Raw genomic sequence first — 8,298 nt, 5'->3', positions numbered from 1 at the left:
ACCCGCCGGGAATCGAACCCGAGCCCTCCGTGTGTGAAGCGGGAGCTTTAGCCACCAGGCCACCGGGCCACCGGGCCACCAGGCCACTGGGCCACCAGGCCACCAGGCCACCGGGCCACCAGGCCACCAGGCCACCGGGCCACCAGGCCACTGGGCCACCAGGCCACTGGGCCACCAGGCCACCGGGCCACCAGGCCACCAGGCCACCGGGCCACCGGGCCACCGGGCCACCGGGCCACCAGGCCACCAGGCCACCGGGCCACCGGGCCTGGTGACCTGGTGAGCACTTTTGTCTATGATAATCTTGTTGGAGGTTCTCCTTTTCTTCTTTATTTGTGGTTCATCGTTTATGTCATCTTCAACTTGGTTGTCATCTTTAACAGCCTTTCCTTTTTTTTCCATCTTTTTACTTGCATTTGTGTTTTCCCCTTCCATCCTTGTCATGTTCTCACTCTTCTGTTTTATATTTTCTTTCGGTACATCATGCTCATTTGATGTACTTTTCTTTATTTCTGTTTCACTGAAACCTGTTTCCTCTGTAGCTTTGTCTGTCATTTTACTTGGTCTTCCCCTTCTGACAGCAGGACTGTCCTCTGAAAAATCAAAATGATTCTATCAGGGAGTTAAAACACAGACACAACTACACAAGCTATGTTATTTTAAAATCTATTTACTACACAGTAAAGAGGGAAAAACAGTTGTTAGGAGACTTGCCCGTATGTCTCACTCTGCCAGGGATTTAACTCGAGCCTTTATGATGCTGAGCCAAATACTCTTCTACTAAAGTACAAGATTTGTGGTTATCTTGGAAAACATCACAACAAATCACTAAAGATAAAAGGTGTCAGAAATGTGGAAAGGTGGCACTTGTTCTCCAATACTTTTTTTTTGAACACATTGGCCATATCCCATTAAGGCTGGATGACCTAAAACAGAAGAAACACTTTCACCAACACTCACTCCATCAGTCTTGACAGAGAAGCACCAATACTACAGTTCAAAACTGTAAATGAAACATGACAGCTCAGCTGTTTATTCTATGATTTACAAATGACACTCTCCAAGTATTATAGTCCTCAAATTACCAAGAGCTAAGTTTAGTAAGTAGTAGTAAAGTAGAAATGTAACTGCATCACGAGGCTAGTAAATTTTGTTCAGAACCAAGACTATACAAATTAACGAGATGAAAATCTTTCAAAAATATGTAATACATTAGGATGTTTAGTAAAATGTACTCTGGAGCAAAGGCATGAGTTTCTTTTTTTTTTTTTAAACATGTTGGCCATCTCCCACCAAGTCAGGGCAACCCCCCCAAAAAACACAAAACATATTCAATATCACTTATTTAATAGCTGTCTTGCCAGAGGTTAAGTGACATCACAATTCAAATAACCATTTGAAACACAACATTACCCCTCCCTGAGTGCCAGGCACTGTACTTCCCAGCTCCAAGACTAAATTCCAGCCATACCAGTTTCTCAGAATTCCTTTATAAATATTACCTTGCTCACATTCCAACAATACATCAAGCCATAAAAACCTCTAGCCTCCATTCTATAAATCTAATGCATCACATGCCTGCAGGATGTGTGATATCTTAGACTGAAACCCATTATAACACTAAACCCACAAGGATCATACAGTGCTATATTCAAATCCCTAGCACTCACCTTTACCACCCTCAGTCCAAACCTTCCTGGGACAACCCCTACCCGTCCTTCCTTCCACCCTAAATTTTATAATCTTTTACCCAGGATACACCTGTGACTGGCATCAAGAGCTTTCCTACTCCCATACATAACCCTGGGCTAGGCTTCTCTTGTGCTTGCTTGGTCAAGCAAGCTATTGCTCTTGGTAGCCCACTGGCCAACACACCCATCATGGACTGGGTCTGGCACTTGGCTGATGTATGCTTTGAATGCTTTCTTGGAAGATTTCTACACTTGTTCCAGTAGCATTTCTAAAATCTTCCAGGAAAATGCTCTTGATCATCCTATTCTGTTCCATCTTCTCTGAATGATTAAACTACCTCAACAATCCCCTCTTCACCCCTCTGAATTATACATTTCATAATCCCCACACCATTTTCCAATTTCTATGCTCTGAATTCTCCGCATGACATTCACAACATACAATGCTCTCAAACGTGGCATCTCTACTGCCTCCATGGAAGATACTGGAGAGCCTAGTCTCAAACCTACACATTGCCATAATAAAGCAATAATAATAAAGGAGTGAAAGATATGAGAGGCATAACACAAGCCAAGTGAAAAGCAGGAGAGCCATAGGCACAATATGAGAACACTGTCAACATCCATGATCCAAGAATATTCCACCTCCTGCCAGCAGATACCAGAAATATTGCCAGAAGAGATGTGGAAGAATTCAAAAGAAAACTGGATAACTAACTCCGCTGTGTCCCACATTAACTGGATTGTGGTGGATATGTGGGCTGGAGGATTACTAACAGCAACAGCCTGCCTAATCAGGCAATCAACAGGGAGGTTAGGCCACAAAGTAGAAAAAATTTGTTGAAAGCAGACATACGTAGTCACAGCAGTGTGCAAGACAATAGTAACTGAAACTTTCAAATCTGAAGGAGGAGGAATAACATCTTGCAGGAGTGAGGAAGAGCCAGCTGTGAGTGTGGGGGAAATTCGTGAGGCAGTGGGTAGAATGAAAGGGGGTAAGGCACCTGGGATTGATGGGATAAAGATAGAAATGTTAAAAGCAGGAAGGGATATAGTTTTGGAGTGGTTGGTGCTATTATTTAACAAATGTATAGAAGAGGGTAAGGTACCTAGGGATTGGCAGAGAGCATGCATAGTTCCTTTGTATAAAGGCAAAGGAGACAAAAGAGAGTGCAAAAATTATAGGGGAATAAGTCCATTGAGTATACCTGGTAAAGTGTATGGTAGAGTTATTACTGAAAGAATTAAGAGTAAGACAGAGAGTAGGATAGCAGATGAACAAGGAGGCTTCAGGAAAGGTAGGGGGTGTGTAGACCAAGTGTTTACAGTGAAACATATAGGTGAACAGTATTTAGATAAGGGTAAAGAGGTTTTTGTGGCATTTATGGATTTAGAAAAGGCATATGACAGGGTGGATAGGGGGGCAATGTGACAGATGTTGCAGGTGTATGGTATAGGAGGTAGGTTACTGAAAGCAGTGAAGAGTTTTTATGAGGATAGTGAGGCTCAGGTTAGAGTATGTAGGAGAGAGGGAGATTATTTCCCAGTAAAAGTAGGCCTTAGACAAGGATGTGTGATGTCACCGTGGTTGTTCAATATATTTATAGATGGGGTTGTAAGAGAAGTGAATGCTAGGGTCTTGGCAAGAGGTGTGGAGTTAAAAGATAATCAAACACAAAGTGGGAGTTGTCACAGTTGCTCTTTGCTGATGACATGGTGCTTTTGGGAGATTCTGAAGACAAGTTGCAAAGGTTGGCGGATGAATTTGGTAGGGTATGTAAAAGAAGGAAATTAAAAGTGAATATAGGAAAGAATAAGGTTATGAGGATAACAAAAAAATTAGGTGATGAAAGACTGGCTGTCAGATTGGAGGGAGAGAGTATGGAGGAGGTGAATGTATTCAGATATTTAGGCGTGGACGTGTCAGCAGATGGGTCTATGAAGGATTAGGTGAATCACAGAATTGATGAGGGGAAAAGGGTGAGTGGTGCACTTAGGAGTCTGTGGAGACAAAGAACTTTGTCCATGAAAGCAAAACTGGGAATGTATGAGAGTACAGTTGTACCAACACTCTTGTATGGGTGTGAGGCATGGGTGATGAATGTTGCAACGAGGAGAAGGCTGGAGGCAGTGGAGATGTCATGTCTGAGGGCAATGTGTGGTGTGAATATAATGCAGAGAATTCATAGTTCGGAAATTAGGAGAAGGTGTGGGATTACCAAGACTATTATCCAGAGGGCTGAGAAAGGGGTTGTTGAGGTGGTACGGACATGTAGAGAGCATGGAACAAAACAGAATGACTTCAAGAGTGTATAAATCTGTAGTGGAGGGAAGGCAGGGTAGGGATCAGCCTAGGAAAGGTTGGAGGGAGGGGGTAAAGGAGGTTTTGCGTGCAAGGGGCTTGGACTTCCGGCAATCGTGCATGAGCGTATTTGATAGGAGTGAATGGAGACAAATGGTTTTTAATACTTGACGTGCTGTTGGAGTGTGAGCAAAGTAACATTTATGAAGGGATTCAGGAAAACCGGCAGGCCGGACTCGAGTCCTGGAGATGGGAAGTACAGTGTCTACACTCTGAATGACGGGTGTTAATGTTGCAGTTTTATAACTGTAGTGTAAAGCAGCCCTCTGGCAAGACAGTGATGGAGTGAATGATGATGAAAGTTTTTCTTTTTTCGGGCCACCCTGCCTTGTGGGAATCGGCCGATGTGTTAATAAAAAAAAAAAAAATTCTCAGCAATGTTAACCCTTAAACTGTCCAAATGTAGGTCTACAATGACGTGCGTAGTGCTCCAAACGTAGATCTATTTTTTTTCTTTACATGCTTTCAAATGGAGAAAAAGGTCGGAGCACTAAGCACGTGAACGTAGATCTACGTTTGGACAGTTTAACCTGTAAACGGTCCAAACGTATATATACGTTTTTTCAACATTTGAATGTAAAAAAAGTAGATCATCTTTTTGTTTTTTTACATTTGAAAATGTGTAAAAAAACTTTGATCTACTTTTTTTTGTTATATTTGAAAACATGTAAAAAAAACGTAGATTTACTTTTGTAGCAGAACACATGTGAACGTAGATCTGCTTGACAACACATGTGAACGTAGATCTGCTTGACAACACATGTGAACGTAGATCTGCTTGACAACACATGTGAACGTAGATCTGCTTGACAACACATGTGAACGTAGATCTGCTTGACAACACATGTGAACGTAGATCTGCTTGACAACACATGTGAACGTAGATCTGCTTGACAACACATGTGAACGTAGATCTGCTTGGACCATTTATGGGTTAATTAGTTGCAGACTTTTCTAATCACTGATATGGGCAACTTTTTCATCTTTGGAAGTCTTGTTGGAACTTTTCTTTACTTGTGTTTGTCATTGAAGTCATCTTCCTTGTGGTTTTCTTCTGCAACAGCCTTTTTATTTTTTGCCCTCTTTTTATTTGCATTCTTATTTTTCCCTTCTATCTCAGTCATGTCCTTACTCTTCCTTTTCATACTTTCTTTGGGTACATCACCATGCTCATCTGATGTCCTTTCCTTTGTTTCTGCTTCACTGGAATCTTTGTCGTCCTCGGTTACTTTGTTTGTCCTTTTACTTGCTCTTCCCTTTTTCACAGCAGGACTGTCCTCTGAAACATGAAAATAATTTTATCAGAGTTAAAGCATTAACATAACTACACAAGCTATTACTTTATTTTAGAATCTATTTACTGCTCAACAAACAGGGAAAGCAGGTGTTAAGAGACTTGCCCATACATCTCACTCTGCCAGGGATTAAATCCAAGACTTTGTGACTTTGAACCAAACATTCTTCCACTGACGCACAAGCTTTGTAGTTATCTTAAAAGACACCACAGCAAAGAACTGAAGATTAAAGGCATCAGGAAAGATGCAAGGTGGTAGCTTGTTCTCATATATATATGTGTGGAATGGAAAAATGAGAAGAGATAATTCTTTATTCTATTATTATCAACAGACACTTTGGGAGTCCCATGGCTTGGTTGGTAGCTCACTCTGCTCATACAGTGTCCAGGGTTCAATCCCCAGTATTGGTAGAAATGTTGGGTGTGGTTCCTTACACCTGCTGCCCCTGTTCATCTAGCAGTAAGTAGGTACCTGGGTGTTAGCCGACTGGTGTGGGTTGCATCCTGAGGGGTGGTAGTATACCCAAGACAGGACTGGGGCTTTGAAATAAGCTGAGTTTGGGTAACAGCTTTAGCTTGTAAAACCGATTTGTGTAAAAAAAAAAAAATACTGTATTACACTACTCAAATTCCCAAGTGCTAAGTTTAGGAAGTAGCAGCAAGGTAGGAATGTAGTGAATTTGGTATTGACTATGTCTTGAGGTAGAATGAGCTATGGTACAACTGAATTTAATCTAATAATATAAAAATACAAATTAAAAGTAGCACCAGTCTCTCACTAGTAATTGCACTATGGTCTAATATAGTGAATTTGGTACTGACTATGTATTGAGCTAGAAAGAGCTATAGTACAACAACTTTAGTCTAATAATATAAAAATACAAATTACAAATAGCACCAGTCTCTCACTAGTAATTGCACTATGGTCTTATATAAGTTGTTTACAAGAATTAGAGTATAATTAGATTTAAATTGACAGGATAAAATATACAAATTAATGTAGCGAAATAATAATAAAAAAAAAGAATTGATAAAAATAAAAATGGCAATGACTTGGTTATAATATGCTAGTAAGATGGTAGACAGGATGATATAAAAGTTGTAGTTGAAAATACTAGGTTAAAAAAGTATGGAATAAAAATGGTCATTAAAAGAAGTTTACAATAAGTTTGATCAATATAGTTTAAAGTAAAATTGGGCAATAATAGACACACTACAGTCTTACAAGACACACTACAGTCTTACAAGACACACTACAGTCTTACAAGACACACTACAGTCTTACAAGACACACTACAGTCTTACAAGACACACTACAGTCTTACAAGACACACTACAGTCTTACAAGACACACTACAGTCTTACAAGACACACAACAGTCTTACAAGACACACTACAGTCTTACAAGACACACTACAGTCTTACAAGACACACTACAGTCTTACAAGACACACTACAGTCTTACAACACACATTACAGTCTAACAAGACATACTACAGTCTTACAATAAACACTACAGTCTTACAAGACACACAACAGTCTTACAAGACACACTACAGTCTTACAAGACACACTACAGTCTTACAAGACACACTACAGTCTTACAAGACACACTACAGTCTTACAACACACATTACAGTCTAACAAGACATACTACAGTCTTACAATAAACACTACAGTCTTACAAGACACACAACAGTCTTACAAGACACACAACAGTCTTACAAGACACACAACAGTCTTACAAGACACACTACACTCTTACAATAAACACTACAGTCTTACAAGACACACTACAGTCTTACAAGACACACTACAGTCTTACAAGACACACTACAGTCTTACAACACACATTACAGTCTAACAAGACATACTACAGTCTTACAATAAACACTACAGTCTTACAAGACACACAACAGTCTTACAAGACACACAACAGTCTTACAAGACACACTACAGTCTTACAAGACACACTACAGTCTTACAAGACACACTACAGTCTTACAAGACACACTACAGTCTTACAACACACATTACAGTCTAACAAGACATACTACAGTCTTACAATAAACACTACAGTCTTACAAGACACACAACAGTCTTACAAGACACACTACAGTCTTACAAGACACACTACAGTCTTACAAGACACACTACAGTCTTACAAGACACACTACAGTCTTACAACACACATTACAGTCTAACAAGACATACTACAGTCTTACAATACACACTACAGTCTTACAAGACACACAACAGTCTTACAAGACACACAACAGTCTTACAAGACACACAACAGTCTTACAAGACACACTACAGTCTTACAATAAACACTACAGTCTTACAAGACACACTACAGTCTTACAAGACACACTACAGTCTTACAAGACACACTACAGTCTTACAACACACATTACAGTCTAACAAGACATACTACAGTCTTACAATAAACACTACAGTCTTACAAGACACACAACAGTCTTACAAGACACACTACAGTCTTACAAGACACACTACAGTCTTACAAGACACACTACAGTCTTACAAGACACACTACAGTCTTACAACACACATTACAGTCTAACAAGACATACTACAGTCTTACAATAAACACTACAGTCTTACAAGACACACAACAGTCTTACAAGACACACAACAGTCTTACAAGACACACAACAGTCTTACAAGACACACTACAGTCTTACAATAAACACTACAGTCTTACAAGACACACTACAGTCTTACAAGACACACAACAGTCTTACAAGACACACTACAGTCTTACAAGGCACACTACAGTCTTACAAGACACACTACAGTCTTACAAGACACACTGTAGTCTTTCAAGGCACACTACAGTCTTACAAGACACACTACAGTCTTACAAGATACAAAACAGTCTTACAAGATACACTACAGTCTTACAAGACACACTACAGTCTTACAAGACA

At 40.0% G+C, this 8,298-nt stretch overlaps 1 long non-coding RNA gene across 1 annotated transcript; it reads right to left on the bottom strand.

The window, feature by feature from the left end:
* Window positions 1–280: 280 nt before the first annotated feature.
* On the bottom strand, window positions 281–6,016 carry LOC138853295 (uncharacterized). The gene is made up of 2 exons (XR_011392504.1): window positions 4,742–6,016; window positions 281–593 (listed from the first exon to the last, which is right to left on the bottom strand). It is a non-coding gene; the product is annotated as an uncharacterized lncRNA (long non-coding RNA).
* Between the last annotated feature and the right edge of the window lie 2,282 nt (window positions 6,017–8,298).

The sequence above is a fragment of the Cherax quadricarinatus genome, chromosome 27, assembly GCF_038502225.1.
Source record: "Cherax quadricarinatus isolate ZL_2023a chromosome 27, ASM3850222v1, whole genome shotgun sequence".
Taxonomy (NCBI): domain Eukaryota; kingdom Metazoa; phylum Arthropoda; class Malacostraca; order Decapoda; family Parastacidae; genus Cherax; species Cherax quadricarinatus.
This window is presented reverse-complemented; position numbering and strand designations above follow the sequence as displayed.